We start from the raw sequence: 22,720 nt of genomic DNA, 5'->3' as shown, positions 1-22,720 counted from the left end.
CAGCATCCTGTTCACTCGATCACATGAACGCCCTGTGCATGTTTCTAACATGCAATCAGCACATGCTTCAGATATACGCTCTTGTGAAATCCATATCATTTCACCAAGTCTTGCGGTAGCATTGGCTGTTGGTTGCTCTGTAGTCTGCATTGTGTTGAGGCAAAGCTGCCTAAATGATACAAAGCATCTCAATGTGAACCTGCTGGGGTGGTGAAAGGACATTCATATCAGCAGGAAGACGCTAAGGGTAATGTTTTTTTCTCTGTGTGGCTTGTTGAAAGTTTTGCGCTTGACTCTGTCTACTTTGCTTAGAAAAGATAACTGAGCTTTGAGATTCTCCTGTTGAGGTCCTGATATGGGAGATAGAGACTCCCCCTTATCACCCCTTCATGTGGCTCCAAATTTGGCCCTCCTGCTCTTCTCATCTAGCTGGTGGGCCCTGCATCCTGCGAGCTCGCCCCTTCTTTGTGGCCCATTTCTACATGCTTCAGGGCTTGTGCTTGATTGGACACCATCCTCGCATACTCATAAGCGATTTCCCCTGTCAATGGCGACCAGCTATGGCGACCAGATTTCCCGCTTGATTAAAAGGGATGTGTGCAAGTAGGGGTCCGTCACATGCAGGCTGGGAGTGTTCAGGAAAAGTGTGCGTCAGCTTTAGCCTTGAGCCGGTTGCAAAATCAAAGTAGCCGGTTGAGGGGAGGGCAAGAAGCAAAAAAAATTTCTTAAAATACATGAAAAATAGTGTAATTTTGCAAAAATACTGGCTAGTATCGTAAAATTTTTGGTTTTTATTTGTCTTGGAGGATTTTTGTATGTTTGTGAAAATGATTTTTTTCGAACACTGTATGATGTAGGGCACATGGCTAGAAAAATGCATTTTTCCTAACCAAAGAAAATAAGGACAAACTTGAAATTCTCCCGATTTTTAGGTCAAAATTTGAAGCTTTTGCCGGTAATTACACTAGAAGTTGTGAAATTTCCAAGTTTTCTTCAAGGCAAGCTCAAAATCTAACCAGGATTTCAGGATTTCAACCGGTTAAAATACACTGGACCTCGGTTTTTTTCTAGCACTGGTAGGGCAGGTCGGCTGTCACCCTTTTGGCACATGAAAGGTTGGTTGGTGCCTTTCTTCAATCGATGTAAAGCACACTTTTGAGCAAGGTAGAGGTATCCAAAGATGAAGACAAATTTGTGTGTGTGTGTGTGAGAGAGAGAGAGAGAGGAAGATTTAGCAGAGTAAGAGAGAGAGATTGAGGCAACCTTGATGTGCATAGTTTGCCAAGAGAGGCAAGGTCAAACATGAGCCTATAATATTGTTGTTATTTGCTGGATTGATGAAAACTTTGAAGGATTGGATAATATTTTGCGCTTTTCTAATATGGTAATGGGATCTTATCATCACAAAAGGAACCATTACTAGACTATCTATTGTTTCATGGAATGGTGTCATCAAACTGAAGGTAATAATTTGTTCCAACCGGTAGAGAAGGTAATTTAAGCGTTACCTATAGAAGAGCTAAATAGCTAAAGTTGTATCGGACACCCTTTGAGCACTATAGTAGTCCAAGTATTTGGTGTAGTTCATACATAAGGGTACATTGTTGCCATCATGTTGCCATGAAAGGTGGTGAAACAAATATAGAGTGAAAATCTACGTTCTCACGATGTGTCATTTTTACATTTGAACTAAGCATAATAGATACCAGCTTTAACAATCTCTCTCTCTCTCTCTCTCTCTCTCTCTCTCTCTCTCTCTCTCTCTCTCTCTCTCTCTCTCTCATAGCAGGTCTTGAGTTCAACTCTCCTCGTTGGCTAGGTATCTTGGGATAGTTTCCTACGACGTTAAAACTTCTTCTTCTTCTTCTTCTTCTTCTTCTCTCTCTCTCTCTCTCTCTCTCTCTCTCTCTCTCTCTCTCTCTCTCTCTCTCTCTCTATAGCCAATGTGTGGCAGGACAGAGAGGAATTAGGATGTATTCTTGTTCTTCAATGATTGAAATTTTGTTGATGAGTACACTTATATGTTATCTTTGTGGACATAATCGCCTGTTTTGTGAGATAATATGTGACAAATTACATGCTAACCACTCAAAAATGCATCTCAATTGTCAAAAAGGAATGAAAATTAGAAAAGTTTGATCAATCCGACCAAAATAGATACATGGGTACTTTGGAAATTTTAAAAATTTGAAGGGTATTTTGGGAATTTCGACAAATTAGAGGGGTTTGAGCTTGGCTTTAAGAAAATGAGGAAATTCACATAAGTTTTAATGTAATTACCAACAAAAGCTTCTAATTTTGACCAAAAAAAAACGAGAGAATTTCAAGTTTTCCCTTACTTTCACCATGCCATGAAAGTATTCATCGATGCACGGAGAGAGAGAGAGAGAGAGAGAGAGAGAGAGAGAGAGAGAGAGAGAGAGAGAGGCTTACTAATGTATTTAAGGTGGCTCAAGTAGTTGAATGTAGCCCTAATGTAACCCCCCCCCCCCCCCCCCCCCCCCCCTCCCTTATGTGTATGGTATGAGTATGAAATAATGAGGGGCTACCCCTATTGTATACGCTTATGTACAAAATCTAAAACCCCCCCTATTGTACACTCACGTGGTACCGTACGGAAAAACACAGTGAATCCCCCGGGAGGTAGAGCAACTATCCTCCCTAGAGACACGGACAGAGATGATGGACATGGAGTTCTTTGGTATGCTCATGCTAGAGGCTGATGAGTTGGTACCAAGATGCATAGTTATGTCTATGGGTGAGAGGGACATAGCCATCCCAGTGTCGGCGTTGACACATCCATACGTGATGTTTAGTCTTGATGATGTAGTACATGCAGATAGCACACGAGACGCAAGTACGACCAGGTTTGCAGATATTTTGTTAACGTTCGGGCGTTTCATGAATGACCTAGTAGTGTAGAGGCCCGACCTAGCAGCTGCAGTGGGAGTATTTGTAGCAGGGATCATCAATCATACGGTGATTGACACTAGCATGATGCATAGTGGAGTTTTGCATACCAAACAGAGTTTTCTGCAGGATTTACATGCAGGTTCTAGCATGAGTATGCACGCTCGCCTATCCCTAGAGCCGATACGACTGCATGTAGATCGACTAACCAAGCGAGTGGGCATAGGTTGAGAGATCTCTCACCTGTTTTTCTTGTACATACGAGTAGTTTAGCTAGTAGGACCCACTTATCGGCACATTCGCCTTTAAGTGGGAGATTGTTGGGGTCAAGGCATATGTGCCTTGTTTTGTCGCCTACGCTATGGGCACCCGCCCACTGACCACCTTATTAGTTGTACATATGTACAACAATAAGGAGTAGTTCACTTGAGTCTTGCTCCACCCACACACCTTGCATTCCTTCTCCTTCTTCCCCTTTCCGCATGCGCCACACCATGCACGCATTCTGCACTGCATGACACTCTTCAAACCATACAAGGGACATGGATAGTCTCTATGATCAACCTTTACTTAGATTGACAAAGGATTTCAAAGAGTATAGAGATATATAAGATTTTTTTGGGGTGCCATTATAAAGTGGGACTATGATGGTACTCATAAGGAAAAGATCTCCTTGATCATCATTGATGGTCAAGAGTCTTTTTCGTTAGGATTTTTGGGGCTCGGGGTTAACTTCAGAAAGTTTGATATCATATAAATTATTTATGTAAATGGGAAAATATATATGTTCGCAATGTTCAAAAGATATTTTTAGGGGTATGAAGTGCTGGATTTTGATGAAGTTAACTCAAGAGTTTTTGAGAAAGTCTCCTTTATGGATACAATGGAAGAACTTGAAGTTGTTTCTCAATGTAGTGTTTGTACTAGAATTAATTATATGAAGGTAAGTTCAATGGAGATGTACAAAGTTCTCATGCAATAAAAAAAAGTGTTAGCTTTAAGCGTCATTCTTATTTATTTGTATTGAGTCATGGGTCGGGCTTGTCGGTTCCACATGTGTAGTCATGGGTGATCCCCGGTGATAGGCGCACACCAGACGTAGTAGAGAGAGAGATAACATATTGGAATATGTGCACCCATATGTGGACGGGATGACCCACATAAGTGGTCTGTAACCTAATTTTTCTCATTCTCGAATGTATGGTTTTGCTCTTGCTCTCCTCCTCTCTTGCATTATCTCTAGGATTGTGTGTGAGCGTGAGAGAGAGTGTGTGTGCAAGCGATCATGAGTGGCGATTCGATAGCGGCAAGGCGGTTGAGCAGCGATGGCGAGCTCCCTCTTCACGGTGGCCCAAGTTTCTTGCATCGACAACTATACAGAGGTGAGTGACACACCCATCTGCATCTGCAAGCTTTCCTGCATCTAGGTTGTGTGTTTGCAACCTCAGTGGCTCACACATGAGGCATAGCAAGTCCCTGTGATCCAACATTTTTGGCGTCGTTGTCGAGGAGACAGTGTGCGTTAAGCTCCAGATGCAGCTTTGTTGTTGTCTTTGTAGGTTTTTTTTTAAATTTTTGGAAAGCAAGCTAGGAGGGGTGTGCATTTTTTGCTATTCACTTGCACAGATCTTTGGACGGCAAGCCAGATCTATCAGTTTTTGGCTTTTTTTTTTTTGTAGATCTGTTATTGCAATAGTACATATTTGCTGTTTTGGCTGAGAAAAGTTGTTTTGTTAGTGAATTTTTTGTAATTTTTGTATTGAAAACAAAATTATTATTTTTTTTAAAACAAAAAACAAACGCCACACAACTGTGGTTCAAATTTTTTGAATTGATGAAAAACAAAAAAAAACCATCCACGCACGAGCAAGAAATTTGATTATGAATTTTTTTGCTAGAAGAAACAAATTGAAAAGAAAAAACCCCCAATAGTCCTCGAGCCTGAGCATGAGCACGATCTTGGTCTTGGTCTAATGATAGTAGTAATACATGGTTTCATATATATACCCTTCTCTTTGAAGGGTGGAATGGGGCATGTGGGATAGAGGCTCCTCCTTTTCCCTCCACAAGCCTCTTTTACACTTTCTCCTTTTACCTACATGCCCAAATAGGAACTTACTATTTTGGGGATTATGAGAGCATTCGATAGCCAAATTGTGTGTTGTAAAGCAGGTCGCATTCCTCTAAACGATACGCTTGTCTTGAGGAGCTATCACATGACCTATTCTGTAATGGAAATGGCCTATGAACTTTGAGAATAGCAGACTAAGGAGAATTAAAGAGAGCATTTTTGTGATATTACTTTGTGAGCATAGCGGGTGAACTTAATTGATGGTAGCAACATAAACATGGTACTTAGTTAACTTGGAATGAACAATACTTTTGCAAGAGAGAGAGTTTAGAGAACTTAACAACAATTGCGGACCAGATTTATGTGGAGCCGGTCCCCCCTCCAATAGGCTTTTGTAATGTAGATTCTCCCATCAAGAGAGACTTGGTATAATAAAATATTTGTGTTCCTTGTGACCTTGGTGATGCTATGAATATGGAAAGCTTCATGCATGCATCACGAGCATAACATAGACTTTGTAAAAAGCATTAACCATCCCCGACCTCAGTTCCAAGGCCTCAAACACCTTCGAAGGTGGAGAGAGCTAGCAGGGAATGAGTGTAGGGAAGAGGAAGAAGAAACATTCCATAGGAGAATTAAATAGTTCCTCACTTATTATTACTCTTCTTGCTTAGCATAGCATAATAGCATAGTAATGAAGATGGAGAAGATGGAAAGCTTAAGCATTGAAGGATGGATCTTGGTTGGATTTGTATTTCATAGCCAAGAGTGTTGGTGTAGGCTCTCAACTTCTCAACAAGGTTGGAGAAGGAGGTAGAATTTCCTCTACTTTCACCAAGTGAGAATCCCTGAAAAATGAGTGTGAGAGAGGGTGTATACCCCCAAGCACACCCCTTGCTTGCCTTGGTCGAACCCTCCTTCTAGCTTAAGCTTGAAGCTCATTGGACCCCTCTAAGCCTAGCCAATCACATGCACAATGCATTTTCAAGCAACATGGGTAGCCTTTGGACAAGTGTCCTCCTTACCCCTTTGAGAGAGAGAGCTTGAGAATATCTAGATATTTGTTGAATTGAACTAGAAGCTCATTGGACCCCTCTTTAGCCAAGCCAATAGGATTCAAGCACACCATGTGGCTAAGCACAGGGAGAGCCTGACATGTGTCCATGTACCCCTTGAGAAAGGGGGTGCCCTTTGGGTGAGTGGGAGGTTAAGTCCCCTAGCTTTGGGGCTTTCCCCCTCCTTTGTAGGGTCTCTTTTTTACTCAAGCACCTTACCCCCCATGCATGGGAAGCTTTTCAAGCACCTTCCCCATCAAGCATGACAAGCACCTCAAGCACCTTAGTCAGCAAGCACGACAAGCACCTTAGTCACCAAGCATGACAAGCACCTCAAGCTTGGGCCAGGTTCCCACCTCAAGCACAACCCTAGCTTGCCTAAGGTCTAAGGACTTTTAACACTAACCTCCGGGTTCCCACCTCAAGCACAACCCTAGCTTGCCTAAGGTCTAAGGACTTTTAACACTAACCTTTGTAGGCCTTTGATGAAGCTAACCCTAAGGTAGTCTCTTAAGCTCCATTAGATGCACGTTGCTCTTTGATAGACTACCTCCTTTTGGACCCCTATTGAAATGAAACCATCTCTCCTCTTGGTTCCCAGTTGAGATAAGTCTAGAAGCACTTATTGCGCATTGCTCTTTGGTAGACCGTCTCCTATTGGACCTCTATTGAGATGCAACCATTTCTCCTTTTGGTCCCCTGTTGAGATAGGTCTAGAAGCACTTATTACATATTGGTCTTTGGTAGACCATCTCCTTTTGGGGACCCCTATTGAGATGTAACCATCTCTCCTTTCGGTCCCCTGCTGAGATAGGTCTAGAAGTACATGTCTATATCCTAACTCTTGTTCCCCTTTTATCTTCCCATATTAAATGATCAATTTAATATGAGAAAATCATTCGGTAAAGTTAGATATTATATTTTATGACATGTTCCACGTCTCGCACATTAAAAAATGTAGAAAAATAAGAAAAAGAATGAAAATGACCAAAATAGCTAGGGGCGACGCCTCTAAGGGTACTCGTCAATGCTTTTAGGGTACACACATCACATGTAACTATGCTCAGGTCAAGTCCTAGAGTCTAAAAGCTTGAGAGTGCTTCAAATTAGGGGGGCACTCACTATCCATCTACATTAGTTTATGAACCTTCGACCGAGACGCAAGGTAGTGCGATCCAAGATCCACATATCGCATCTAGTGACTCTTCCTTCAACTATGACATCATGGAGGCCCCATGGCTTGGGTCTATCATGTTTAGCTGCTTAAAAGAGACCTTTAGTAGAGACACTCTCTTCGAATATACGGCTAGCGAAGTAAATGAAGGGGGTGGAGAAGAAAATTCACCTTGCATGTCTAATGTAGACCCCACACTCCTTGAGAGTTCCCATGTAAATATTCCATCCACTGTACTCATGACACTTCAAAGCTATTCCCCTCTGAAGTGATATTACTTGATGGTAGGAGTCTTGTCGAAGTGCAAGAGGTCAAGTGCTATATCCTTGCAGCTAGGGAAAAGGAAATTGAAAGCTTACGCAAGGCAGAACAATGCAGAGAATTAAAGGCAAAGGCCCCTATGATGGCAGGCATGCCAGTCAAGCAATTGAGTGCTCCCGAATCAACAACCATTAAGAGTCACACCATAGGGAGCCACATGCATGTGCTTCGAAAGACACCCCCAATATCACAATCATAGATGGGGCATTTGTAAATTTAAATCGGGGATATGACCTACAAATGGAGACTTTAATCGACCTATACATGGGTCACACATACCATGTGGGTTGGTTAGATGTTTTACAATCCACATCGGGCTGTACTAGCTTAGAGAAGCAACAACAGAGAGTTTGTGATGGCATCCATAGGGTTATCGAGTTGGAGAGGCAAAACAAAGGGATTAACATGCCTTCAATGGGTCTCATGAGATTCTTGGATACGGGATAATTCACCCTATCACAAATGGAGAATCCCTCATCGAGTCTGATGGATCCTTCATATGTTGTTTGATCAGAAGTCTCAGTACAGTGTGATCCTACAAGCAATAGTTTTACCTTTCCAAATTTAGCTCATCTTTCTCTTGATGACATTACGGCTACCATGCCTACCCCAGTGATGAGCATGGCAAAAAATACACCTTGGACCTCATTCAATAGTAAAGCACCGCTACCTAGTAGCATAGTGCCCACAACATTACCCACAAGTATGTATGAATCATATGTACCTATTGCCCCTCATGCTCATGTAGCTCCTACACCACCAATTGTCTCGACAACTTACACTCCACGACCACCCTATCCAAGCCCTTATTCCTACAGATTCAAGGGTTGTTTTAGATGCAAAACTGTGGCATGCACATTTTGGGCATCTGAATTTTGCCAGTTTGCTACGTTTGTTGCAAAAATATGATATGATAGCTTCTTTGCTGCCTCTTGAAGCACCTGTCAAACATGTTTGTGAAGGCTGTATTTTGGGTAAAATGCAGCGTGCTAAGTTTCCAAAGGATGGGTCATTTCGTGCTACATGCAGATTGCAACTTGTGCATAGTGATGTTTGTGGGCCTATGCAAACTCCATCCTTGGGAAATTACTTGTACTTCGTGACTTTCATTGATGACTACTCCAGGCATGCATGTGTATATCCGTTGAAAGCTAAGTTCGAAGTGTTTATGTGCTTCAAGCAATTTCTTGCTATGGCTGAAAATGTCTCAAAATGTACTATGGGCACCCTTCATTATGATCAAGGGGGGGAGTATATGTCTCATGAATTTAATGCATTTCTGGCTCATCATGGGATAAAACACCAATGTACAGTGCGTATACGCCTCAGCAAAATGGTGTTGCTGAGAGGAAAAACATGTCTCTTACGAAAATGGCAAGATATATGGTCAAGAGTCAAGCTTTACCACATCTCGAGGCTGTCATGTGTGCCACTTATGTACTCAACAGGTGTCCTACGAAAGCGTTGCAGTCTATGACTCCATATGAAGCATGGCATGATAGAAAGCCATCTATTGAGCACATGCGTGTTTTTGGCTGTTTGGCTTATGGTTTAGTGCCACAAATGCAGCGCAGAAAATTGGATGATAAGGTTGTCAAATGTATTTTTGTTGGTTATAGTGCTAAAAGCAAAGGTTATAGGTTGTACATCCGCAAACAAAGCGTATTTTGGTCTCACGTGATGTTGTGTTTGTGGAAGATTTTGTTCAGCCTTTGGTGTCATGTACTAGAGACAGTAATGTAAGCTCACATGACATTTATAACACTTTGTTGCCTCTTCTAAGTGGTGGAAGTACGAATGTAAATTTCAATGAGGCAAATGTACAACTTATGGGGGTTTCTAAAAATGTTACAGATCAGCCTATTACTGATGCAAATGTATATGATGTACTTGATGAGGAAAGGGCTAAAAATGAGCAGGCTGGGTATGCCAAAATGGCTGGTGCACACTTTGCGTGACAGTAAATTGGATGCACTTGTTCAAGTTCTCCCCATGCCTCTTGTGCATCGGATTGTTATGCTTTGGCTGTGTCTAGCTTACATGATGCTGAGGAACCTCTGTCTTTTGAGGAAGCACAAAATTCAAAAAATTGGATGGCTGCCATGCAATCAGAAAATGACACATGTGATTTGCCTTCTGACAAAAAGGCCATTGGTACAAAGTGGGTTTACAAGTTGAAACGCAAGCCGGATAGTGAGGTTGATCGCCATAAGGCTCGAATTTTTGCAAAAGGCTATGCACAACAAAAAGGCATAGATTATGAAGAAACTTTTTCTCCCACTTGTCATAGGACTATTGTTCGTTTTCTATGTGCATTGGCATCTCATTTTTCTTGGGTTGTATATCAATCAGACATTGTTACTGTTTTCTTGAATGGTGACATGTTTGAGGAAGTTTATGTAACGCAACCTCGCGGTTTTGTCAAGAAAGGACAAGACGGCAAAGTGTGCAGATGTAAGAAGGCTTTGTATGGGTTGAAGCAATCCTCGTGCTTGGTATGAGAAAGCTGACACTCATTTGGTCAAACGAGGCTTCCGTAGCAGTCCAACAAAAAGCACATTGTATGCCAAGCATGAGGGTGATGTACTTCTGATTGTTGTTCTTTATGTGGATGATTTGTTTCAATGGTCCCAATGAGGCACATGTTGCTAAATTTAAGGCTGGTTTGAATGCTACTTTCAAGATGAAAGATTTGGGGCTGTTGCATCATTACTTGGGCATACAGATTAAGTAGTGTGATGGTGGTATTACCTTGTGTCAGAAAAGTTACATAGAGACATTGTTATGTAAGTTTGGACTTGAGGATTGCAAACCTATTGCCACTCCCATGGAAACAGGTTTGCAGTTGAGTCTACATGATGCTGGTGATCTTGCTGATGTCACTCTTTACCAAACTGTTGTTGGCTGCCTCATTTATGTATGCAACACGAGGCCGGATATTCCGTTTGCAGTCTCACAGGTCAACAAATTTATACATAGCCCAGGGTCTAAGCATTGGCAGACTGTCAAGAGGATTTTCCGCTACTTGAGTGGCACTTTACATCTTGGCTTGTTTTATCCCAAGGGGGGATAATTGTCGCCAGACTTACATGCTTTTTCGGACTCAGATTGGGCTGCTTGTTTTGACACGCAAGTGTCCACAATGGTTTTTGTTTCATGCTTGGCAGTTCATGTATATCATGCTTGAGCAAGAAGCAACCTACTGTGGCCACTTCTAGTTGTGAGGCTGAGTATAAGGTAGTCTTCATAGCTACGGTTGAGTGTGTATGGCTCAGACGCCTTATGGCTGATTTGGGTGTTGGATAGGACACTGCCAACACTATCTACACTGACAGTCAGAGCACATTGGCAGTTGCAAGGAACCTAGTTTTTCATACTCGCATAAAGCACATTAAGGTGCATTACCACTATGTCAAGGAGAGGCTCTCTACAGGAGAGATCAACTTGGCTTACGTGCCAACAAAGGACAACCTTGCAGACCTTTTCACAAAGGCATTGTGCATTACCACTATGTCAAGGAGAGGCTCTCTGCAGGAGAGATCAACTTGGCTTACGTGCCAACATAGGACAACCTTGCAGACCTTTTCACAAAGGCATTGTCTTGTGAGAAGTTCGAAGCTTTCCGCAAAGCTTTGGGCTTACTCCCCTTTGTGGACTGATCATGTCCTCAGGGCATGGCACTTCCCTTTACTCATGTGCCAGCTCTTGTTCACCGCATCACTCCAGGGGGGATTTGTTACCATATACATGTGGTAGTGATGTGTGTGAAAACACTTAGGACCGCCTGGGCATTTTTTCCCTCTCTAGGAGGTTTTTCCCCCCGTGCATTGTATATACGCCCATCACTCTAGGGATATCTATCTTTCCATTGCACACTAAGTAATATACTCTCCATTGTGTGCCTTGAGCTTCCTTCGTCTTCTCCAAGATGGTGCGTTTTCCTACAACCCTAATTTCAACAAATGTTCGGTGACTGATTTCAAAGGCGGACTTGTCTTCTCAAGGGTGGCCACACATGGGCAGATTGGAGAGTCCGATTTGGACTTGTCTACACAAGGGCGGCTACACACGGCTGCCTCTCATGAGAGAGGGCAGTCCTTTTGGCCTATAAAAGGAGACCTCTTCTACACACAAAAACGGATTGTCAAGCATTGAGGTGGAGTGTGAAGTTCATGCAACAAGGTGGGTGTGAGGTTGTGAGAGTGAACCAAGGTGGGATCTCTATTAAGGGTATAATCCATTTATGACCTAATTCTTGTTTGAAGTACTAAAGCCATTGAGTGGCTTTTTTCTCGTGGATGTAGCCCACATTGGGTGAACCACGTATCTCTCTCTCTCTCTCTCTCTCTCTCTCTCTCTCTCTCTCTCTCTCTCTCTCTCTCTCTCTCTCTCTCTCTCTCTCTCTCTCTATAATCTCTCGTGTGTGAAAATTTGTCTCTCTCCATTAAGTAGGCTACTCAAATATCTATTTAGCTACGTCCTATTTCCTAACACTTAACAGGTGTCCTACAAAAGCTTTGGCTATGACTCCATATGAAGCATGGCATGATAGAAAGCCTTCTATTGATGACATGCGTATTTTTGGCTATTTGGCTTATGCTTAGTGCCACAAACGCAGTGTAAAAAATTGGATGAAAAGGCTGTCAAATGCCTTTTTTTGGTTATAGTACTGAAAGCAAAGGTTACAGGTTGTATCATCCACAAAAAAAACATATCTTGGTTTCACAGGATGTTGTGTTTGTGGAATATTCTGTTCAGCCCTTACTGTCATGTATTAGAGACAATCGTATGTAAGCTCATAGGACATTTATGACAATTTGTTGCCTCTTTTTAGTGGTGGAAATTTGAATGTAAATTCAAATGAGGCAAGTGTATAGCCTACAAGGGTTTCTGAAAATGTTACAGATCAGTCTATTACTGATGCATATGTACATGATGTACTTAATGTGGAAAGGGCTGAGAATGAGCAGGCTAGAGGTATGCCTAAATGGCTGGTGCATACTTTGCATGACAATAAATTGGATGCACCTTTGTCTAGTCATACTTGTTCAACTTCTCTCCATGCATCTTATGCATCCCATTGTTATGCTTTGGCTATTTCCAATTTATGTGATGTTGAGGAAACTTCATCTTTTGATGAAGCACGGAATTCAGAAACTTGGATGGCTACCATGCAATCAAAATATGATGCACTTATAGAAAATGACACATGGACTTTATGTGATCTGCCTCCTAGCAAAAAGGCCATTGGTAGGAAGTGGGTTTACAAGTTGAAGAGTGAGCCAAATGATGAGATTTATTGCTATAAGGCTCGACTTGTTGCAAGGGGTTATGCACAACAGAAAGGCATAGGTTATGAAGAGACTTTTGCTCCCACTTGTCGTATGACTATTGTACATTTTCTATGTGCATTGGTAGCTCATTTTAGTTGGGATGTACATCAATCATACATTGTTACTGCTTTCTTGAAAGGTGACATATTTGAGAAAGTTTATGTAATGCAGTCTAGCGGGTTTTTTATTAAAGGGCAGGAAGATAAAATGTACAAATGTAAGAAAGTTTTGTATGGATTGAAGCAATCTCCTTGTGCTTGGTATAAGAAAACTGACACTCATTTATTCAAACGAGGCTTTCGTCAGTCCAACAAAAAGCACATTGTATGTAAAGCGTGAGGGCAATGTACTTGTCATTGTTGTTTTATCTATGGATGATTTGTTGATCACTGGTCCGAATGAGGCACCTATTGTTGAATTTAAGGCTGATTTGAATGCTACTTTCAAGATGAAAGATTTGGGGATGTTGCATCATTAGCAGTGCGATGGTGGTATTGCCTTGTGTCGGAAAAGTTACATAGAGACATTGGTATGTAAGTTTGGACTTGAGGTTAGCAAACATATTGCCACTCCCATGGAAACAGGTTTGAAATCGAGTCTTCATGATGTTGGTGATCCTGTCGATGTCACTCTTTACCAAACAGTTGTTGGATGACTTGTTTATGTATGCAACATGCCAAATATTCAGTTTGCAGTCTCACAAGTCAACAGATTTATGCATAGCCCAAGGTCTAAGCATTGGCAGGCTGTCAAGCAAATCTTTTGCTACTTGAGTGGCACTCTACATCTCGGATTGTTTTATCCCAAGGGGGGATCATTACCGCCAAATTTACATGCTTTTTCATACTCAAATTGGGTTGGTTGTTATGACACATGAGTATCCACGAGTGGTTTTTGTTTCATGCTCGACAGTTCATGCATATCATGGTTGAGCAAGAAGAACTGTGGCCACTTCCAGTTGTGAGGCTGAATATAGGGAAGTCTTCACAGTTACGGTCAAGTGTGTATGGCTCACACGCCTTATGGCTGATTTGGGTGTTGGACAGGACACCTGCCAACACCATCTACACTGACAATCAGAGCGCATTGGCAGTTGCAAGGAACCCAATTTTTCATGCTCGCACACAAAGCACATCGAGATACATCACCACTATGTCAAGGAGAGGCTCTCAATAGGAGAGATCAACTTGGCTTATGTGCCAACACAGGACAACCTTGCAGATCTTTTCACAAAGGCATTGTCTCATGAGAAGTTCAAAGCTTTTCACAAAAGCTTTGGGCTTACACCCCTTTGTGGATTGATCATGTCCTTTGGGCATGGCACCTTCCTATATTTTATGTGCTAGCTATTGTTCACCGCATCACTCCTATGGGGGATTTGTTACCATATACATGTGGTATTGATGTGTGTGAACACACTTAGGACTAGTGGGGCATTTTGTCCCTCACTACGAGGTTTTTCACCTCGTGCATTGTATATATGCCCATCACTCTAGGGATAACTTATCTTTCCATTTCACACTAAGTAATACTACTCTCTATTGTGTGTCTTGATGTTCTTTTGTCTTGTCCAAGCTATGTGCGCTTTCCTGCAACCCTATTTTCCAACAAGGACTATTGAGGACAAGTCAAACATGTTTATCAAGTATCAGCTCTTGCAGCAAGAGGCCAAAATATTAATCTCACTCCCAAGAGACCACCTCTTCAATGCTATGAGTGTGGGGGTCCACATCATGTAGCTGAGTGTCATATTAGACTACAAAACAATGCCCCACTAGTGCATACCAATCAAGGGAGCTCATATACAATGCTAATACTTGCTTGTAATCAATGTGGCATAGATCATTTGATTGTCCAATGTCCTAATAATCCAAATGCACCAAAGATCATGCCCTTGAACTTAATGGAGATTACAGAGGTGGCATCACAAAGTACACATGTGGCACCAGTAAATGTACTCACATGATCGATGCTCCAAAACCAAAATTATATCCTCAAAGAAAGGGATGCGGCATCAATCGCCCAATCCAAGAAGAAGAAGATAACATGAAGGAAGAGATTGCAAAAAACAGCAAAGTCAAATTCCAGTTCAAAGACCAACATAGGGACTAGTGACACCCTGTGTATATGAACGATCTTGAAGATGATTCCATTTCAAAAATGAGACCATGGAGACTAGAACAACGACTATGAGGGAAAAAACTAATGTGGATCATCATGAGCCAGGAGGGCCAAAATTCAAGGAATCCATGAAGAAGATCGCGACTTACCTAAACCCTATAGAAGAGATCGAACGAGTCAAGCAATTAAGGAGTAAGTTAGAAGAGACTCAAAGGGAGCTAGAGCTAGCACCTAAGCAAATCTAGATTACAGACGTAATGTTTCATAAACAGAATCGGCCTCACAAGGACCACAGACCGCTAGCCATACCTAGTGTCATCCAGGAAGAAAGTGACTTTAAGACATCGAAAATTGGGCATACTCCTTTCTTGTTAGAGAGAATGTTCAAGGAGGGATTACTTGACCCTATTGAAAAAATGGAGATTCCATCTTCCCCACGTCAAGGAACTGAAGCCCAAAAAGTGTCATTAAATATTGCTAAATTGATGGATTTCATGGCTTCAAAAGTTACAACCACCATCATGTCTAAACTGGATGGAGATTCCGAGCTATTCCTAACTCTTCGAGCTTTCCTCAATGGAGAACTGAAAATCGGGTTACCACAATTTGCACAAATGGATAGGACTAACAAAGTACCAATTGACGAGGAACACTCAGATCCATGACCCAACCTGGATGAGAACTCTGTTGTTTAATTTTTTGTTAACAAGTTGGGACAATACTTTGAAGGTAATGAATCCAATGTGACTCTACCAATCACTACTAAAGGATTAAATGTGAAGGGAATCCTTGATGGTGGTGTTGGGGTTAGCATTGTAACTAAAAATTGTTGGGAATATATGGGAAGACCTCACCTTGGGACCACCAAAATAGTGGTAAAGATGGCTAATGGAACTATCATTAAACCTATAAGGATGCTAGAAGATCTCAAGATCAAGGTCCTTGGACACAAGGTAAGGCATACCTTCATTGTTATGGATTTTTCTAAGCATTCTATGTCACTTGAAATGATCTTAGGACATCCTTTCATGAGGGAAGAAAAAATGGTGCATGACTGGTCTAAAAACCATGTCTACCTTTAGTTCCAAGACTCTGTCATTCAAGTTGATCTTGTAATTGGGCAAGCACATCCTCACAAATTTATAATTGACCATCGATCTGTTACCACAATTTACTTAGCCCCATTGCAGTGTTGTTACTCATGTAAAAAGGACATTGATGTTGGGAAAAATTCCCCTTATATGGATGTTCTACTTGGAATGACTGAGTCTCACAACGTGGGTGGGTCCACCTAGTGGCAACCATAGACAACCATAGACACATGGAGAAATAGAGGGACAACGTGGGTAACACCTGAGGGAACAAAGTGCCACAACTCGTCTCTTTAAATATGATAGGAGCATTGTTTATAGCTGCCGATGACATACAAGATGTAGACTTCATTGACGTTGTAACTAATAGTGTCTCACAAGACTGTAGTTCTCCCACGATTCGGAGTTTGTATCATCAGTTGAAATTGATTGTGAGCTTGGTGGAGAATATGGATTAAATATTGGCACAAATATGGAAACAAACCAATGAGTCCCTTACCACCCTTGCAACTTGACGAAGCACCTAGCGTGGTGGAAAACTATTGGTCAAATTCCTCCCCCATTACAACTTGGAACAAGTGGTTTCAAAAGGTGATGACATCTTTCCAAAAGGTATGATCTACCCAAGGAAGGGGGGAGTATTTATTGACATCCATCATTCGCTTACTTCCCTCTTAACCTTCCTCCCTGGCCCCTTAACTTCCAAAGCTTAAGGGATGTATATATATATATATATATATATATATATATATATATATATATATAGACTTACTAAAACAAACCAAACCCCCCCAAAAAAAGTGAAAAAAAAGTAAAAGAGCAAGAGCCACCAAACAACAAGATTGAAAACTACAAGATCGGGTCCATAAACCAAAATTCACAATGATACATCATGCAAAGTGACACAACCCTTACGTTTTATGCAAACTAATAAAAATATATTTGTGTGTACAAATATGGCTAGTTCACCAGAGTCATCCACTCCCACCTTGGGTCAGAGGTATCCTCTTTACCTTTGTCAAGTGTTTCACATGATCTACCATGTACTTACCTCAGAATGGGACATGATAGCTAGTCTAGCATGTGAGAAAAATTTGGCCGATGCATCTATTAAACACGAGTGATCCCTATGTGATAGAGGATACTGACCTGTTAGCATGGGCTTACCCTTTGCACAAAATGACTACCCACGGATGGTAGCATTCTTGATTAGCTTACATGCATACGAATAGGAAGAATAACCAATAAATGACATTGAGGAAGCTTATGGTCTTGCCGAGGATGACTATATTTATCTTGACGATGAGGATAGAGGCCTAGCCTCAGGACAAACGACCAATCTATACAGTTTCCTTGACCCTATAGGGCGGTGCAAATAGATAGGTTAGGGTTCCTTATTTTGTTTTGATTATGTTCAACAAGGGTTGGTGCCTCTTTCCACCATTGATGTGCCTCCGAGAGTTATTTTCTATTGTTTGCTAGTGTGTACAGGAACGTATTGCAGTAGTTTCAAATATCATGAAATCTTTGTCAGGTCCACTCATCAAATCAAGCACAATGGCCTCCACAAACAGGTGTTTCTTGACCATTATCAATGCTTGTTGTTTTCTTTAGCATCCATGTTTATCTACCTTAATCGTGATTGGTAGCAAAGTATTTAACACATTTTCTTAGTATTAGAAATTAGATTCAATATAATTTTATGTCATAGTCCCTTGTCTGGGTTTATTAATCAAGAATTCTAGCTAAGCTAGTTTGACCAAGGTAGAGCGTTAGAGATCTTCTCTTAATACCGTAGGAGATGCTTTCCTAATTCTCAGTGGTTACTTTAGGCTCTAAATCCGGTATTATGAAGCATTGTGTGCAGTGTGTCAGTTCTTTCTAGTGGGATTAATCCCTCTTGACCTTTAGCTTAATTATTATAAAGGAAGTTTGACTATTGTGATGAGCCTGCGGAGGGTGACAATGTCAAAATGACCCCCAAAGTTCACAATTGAAAATCAATAAGAGGCAAAGCCACTTTAAAAAATATATTTAAAAAGACCCAAAAAGATCAAGTAAGGCTCCACATGGCAACAAATCTATAAGACAAACACTTTGGGGGTTCAAACAAAGGAAATCAATTCAAGCGATGATTTCAGAGTGATTTCCTTTATCATACCTTGACTTAAAGGTCTTCTAGGTATAGCCTCTAGTCACATCCCTGGGACATGAAACACTCTGCTCTCACGATTAGACAACTTAATTGACTATGGACAATTAGGAAGCTTGTCTGTGGGCTTAACAGTTGACCCTTAGTGCCTATTGACAATTAAATTAAGGAGCTAGAATTTTTTATTCGTTGACTTCAACAAGTACTCATGAGTTTAATTATATTGCATTTAAATGTTTATTCTTTGAAAATTGTTTAATATTTTGTTATCAATTATTCTTTGTGCTTATTCACTACATACGATTTTCAAGTATCCATGTTCTTTTGAGAATGCGATTACTGTGCTATTTCTTGTTGATTTGGAGCATTCGCGAGAAGACAAAGAGTGCACTCTTGCAAAGGACAAGTGCAACTGAGTGCACATCCATGGGCCACTACTCTCATCAAGATGTTTGACTACTACAAGACCCATACAAGTGGATCCCCGGAGTTCCTGCTTTTCAAGCACACATTTCTAAATTTCGAGGACGAAATTTACATCAATAAGGGGTGCATGCGAACTTTAAGTGTCAGTCTTATTTATTTGTATTGAGTCATGGGCCAGGCTTGTCGATCCCACATGTGTAGTCATGGGTGATTCACCGATAATAGGTGCACACCAGATTTAGTAGAGAGAGAGAGAGAGAGAGAGAGAGAGAGAGAGAGAGAGAGAGAGAGAGAGAGAGAGAGAGAGAGAGAGAGAGAGAGATAACATATTGGACTATCGACCGAGTGTGGGCGTCCATATGTGGACGGGACGACCCACATAAGTGGTGTGTAACCTGATTTTTCTCATTCTCAAATGTATGATTTTGCTCTTTCTCTCCTCCTCTCTTGCATTATCTCTGGGATTCTGTGTGTGTGTGTGTGTGTGTGTGTGTGTGTGTGTGTGTGTGTGTGTGAGAGAGAGAGAGAGAGAGAGAGAGAGAGAGAGAGATAACATATTGGACTATCGACCGAGTGTGGGCGTCCATATGTGGACGGGACGACCCACATAAGTGGTGTGTAACCTGATTTTTCTCATTCTCAAATGTATGATTTTGCTCTTTCTCTCCTCCTCTCTTGCATTATCTCTGGGATTCTGTGTGTGTGTGTGTGTGTGTGTGTGTGTGTGTGTGTGTGTGTGTGTGTGTGTGTGTGTGTGTGTGTGTGTGTGAGAGAGAGAGAGAGAGAGAGAGAGAGAGAGAGTGAGCGAGCGCGAGCGATGATACAACAGCGACGAGGCGTTTGAGCAGTGATGACGAGCTCCCTCTTCATGGCGGCTTGGGTTTCCTACATCAACAGCTACACAGAGGTGAGTGACACACCCGTCTCATCTTGGAGCTTTCCTGCATCTAGGTTGTGTGTTTGCAACCTCAATGGCTCACACACGACGCACAACAAGCCTCCTGTGATCATACAAAAAGATTTGGGAGATGCATATGAAGTGCAAGTTAATACACAACACAAAACACTAGCGAAGGTCATATATGTAGCGATACTTCTACGAAAGGAAAGTTGAGATTATGGAGAAGGCTTCTCAACAGCCTACTCTCAGGGATCCAAGGAAGATAGGCTCAAATTTATTAGAGAGATACTTCAGGAATTGAAGATTGGAGATGAGCATTTCTATCAGAAGAGGAGATAAAGTGTTTCCCATATATGTTGTAAAGATATGTGAAGGCTTTTGATTTCCAACTAGGTGAGATTGGCTATGTAGATCCTAATATTGTAGCACCACTGGTAATTCTCATTGTTTCACATATGCCTTGGAATCTACAATCTATACCACTTCCAAAGGCTCATCTTGAAAAGGTGATCGATTTGATTAATGAAAAGATTAGGAGGGGGGATCTTGGAGTCGTCTTATACACACTATTCAAACATGTGGTTTATAGTTCCTGAAAAGAAAGGTGCATTGAGATTTGTTCGGTACATGCAACGAGTAAACAAGGTGACAAACAAGAACATGGGAATTAGTCCAATTGCTGATGATTTTGGAGAGGCTTTTGTAGGGAGATATATCTAGTTTATGGGCGATTTAAATTCAAAATATGATCCATTCTAGTTAGCCATGGAAAGTAGAGACGACTACTATGCCTACACTACTAGGGTTGGTAAGTATTTGTACTTTACCACAAGGGCAACATAGCCACAAGCTCAGTGAGAACTTTTGGGTGTTGCAATCGCCTTAAGGTTTGACAAAGAGTATTTTATGGGTGCTACAATGGTGGTAGAGATAAATTTCTTACCTCTTCTTGAAATGATAATGAGGTGTACAACACCAAATATTTCCGTGTTATATTGGATTGCTTACATTCTCTTAATCATGAACTTCATCACATTATAGGAAAAGATAATCCAATTGCTAATAAAAAAATCGAAATCACCTACTTGCTATAAGTAGAATTGTGAACAATCCATTGTAAATCTTGGTCCCTATATTGATTTTATAATAAATTTATTGCATGCGGCAAGTATTATTTCTTTAATTCTTATGTCCGTGCCAAGGTGACCAGGATCGATCTCCACACCTCTTTACTTCGTTAGCATAGAAGGCATAATCACAACGCTACGCTCTCGTTAACCCACATGTCGTGGCCTTTTCAACCGCGTCCAAGGCAGGAACGTAGGCAATGAAGTAAAAAAGCTATCGTGCCTGGCATTGTCTTGGTTGATATGTCTGTGAAGCTTGCGAGGGATCAATGAGGGCCTCTCTTCAGATGGAATTACCTATGCATGCATCTTGAAGGATGCTAATATGGGCACAAAAAAAGCTATCGTGCTTGGCACTGTCTTGGTCGATATGTATGTGAAGTGAGGGCTCAACAAGGGCTTTTCTTCATATGGAATTATGTATGCATATGCATCTTGAAGGATGCTGATATGGGCACAAAAAAAGCTGTTGCTTGGCACTGTCTTGGTCGATATGTATGTGACGTGAGGGCTCAACAAGGGCTTTTCTTCATATGGAATTACCTATGCATATGCATCTTGAAGGATGTGGCTCTACGCAAGATGTTGAGATGCAATCACCTAGCATGCATCTTGAAGGCATGTGTCTCTACGCAAGATGCTGATATGGGCACAAAAATTCACAATTATATTGTTAGTTAGAGGCTCTTGAAAAGAGATGTCATGCTTGGCACTGTCTTGGTTGATAAGTATGCGAAGTGAGGGCCTCTCTCGAGCTGCAATCACCTACACATGCATCTCGAAGGCATGTGGCTCTATGCAAGATGTGTACTTCAAAATCTACAACAATGATGGTGAAGTTGCACCTGTGACGTTCTCTTCTTTGTCAATTACATTTTCTTCTAAAGATCTTCTAGCTGCAGACCCTTTGGAGCACCTCGATAGATTCTTGACAATGTTTGGAATTTAAGGAATCAAATCACAGTGTTAAGGCTGGAGCTAGAGGTTGAGAAGTTCATGAGGAATCAAAAGCCAGCAACAACTGATTTTGAATTCAATGTCCTCCTTATCGTGTTGCCCAACACTACCACGTCAAAGCCATGGCACTAGACAGCAGTGTTCCACCATCCCCATCGCAAATTCTTTTGGTGAAAACTCTAGAAAGTAGAGTTCTAAGTGTTAAGCTAGCAGATATACCTGTCGATTTCGGATTTGACGCAAACCCTGCATCATTGCCACCTGGGAAGCTTGCGTTTAGGCAAAGAGCAAGGGAGGGTTCCATTGACAACAATGATTTGATTGCTTCAAGAAGGATGAACCCGATCAGACGATCAGATCCATTGAAGACCAAATGGACAAATACAACAAATCCAGGGCACACATCTTTAGCAATATTGGTGATGTTAGAAAAAGAGATGAGTGCCTTACTGATGCAACAAGTAGTGACAAATCTGAAAGAGATGAATGCGAGGAGTGAAAGCAGCAAGCCAGTGGCAGTCTTTATGGATAGAGATAAGGATATGAAGAAACCTGCGGATTCCAATGCAAAAAATAGTTTTTGAACAAGTTGGAAACGCAGGTCTCAGTGTTGCAGGTCTCTGCGTTGGGTTACAGGACGACCCTTTGTGTGCCGGTTCCATCAATGCCCCGTGATGGTTGTTTTACGCTACGAGCTAACCCAATAAGGGGGTCACTAGCTATGCACTATCAACCAAGTTTAGGGAGCAGATCCAGCAAAGCAGGGCATTAGCCTCTCTCTCTCATTTGTTTTGAGCTTCGGTGCCTAGAGTGGGTTGTGGTACCGATCCCTCTCGTTGAGGGTCATGTTGGCATTGTTGATGGGAGAGTTGTCACGCAGCATGATTGATTATTCTAGGATTTAATAAGCAGGTTGTTGAGCAAGCTGTGAAGAAAGGCCTTTCCTTCGCACTTGATGGGCGTCCTTTCTGCAATGTCTCTTCGAGCATGTTGATTATAGGATATGCCCAACATGGTTGTGGCAAGGACCAGATTCAAAGCAAAGACCTCCCTTCCTAAGATGTTGACATGGTGAGAGAAT

The 22,720-nt window shown here is 41.5% G+C and overlaps 1 pseudogene; it reads left to right on the top strand.

The window, feature by feature from the left end:
* The first annotated feature begins 4,235 nt into the window (after nucleotides 1-4,235).
* Nucleotides 4,236-22,223, top strand: LOC147433791 (uncharacterized; annotated as a pseudogene).
* Nucleotides 22,224-22,720: the final 497 nt, after the last annotated feature.

Source organism: Adiantum capillus-veneris, chromosome 19 (genome assembly GCF_014529385.1).
Source record: "Adiantum capillus-veneris isolate H3 chromosome 19, ASM1452938v2, whole genome shotgun sequence".
NCBI classification, from domain to species: Eukaryota; Viridiplantae; Streptophyta; class Polypodiopsida; order Polypodiales; family Pteridaceae; genus Adiantum; species Adiantum capillus-veneris.
This window is presented reverse-complemented; position numbering and strand designations above follow the sequence as displayed.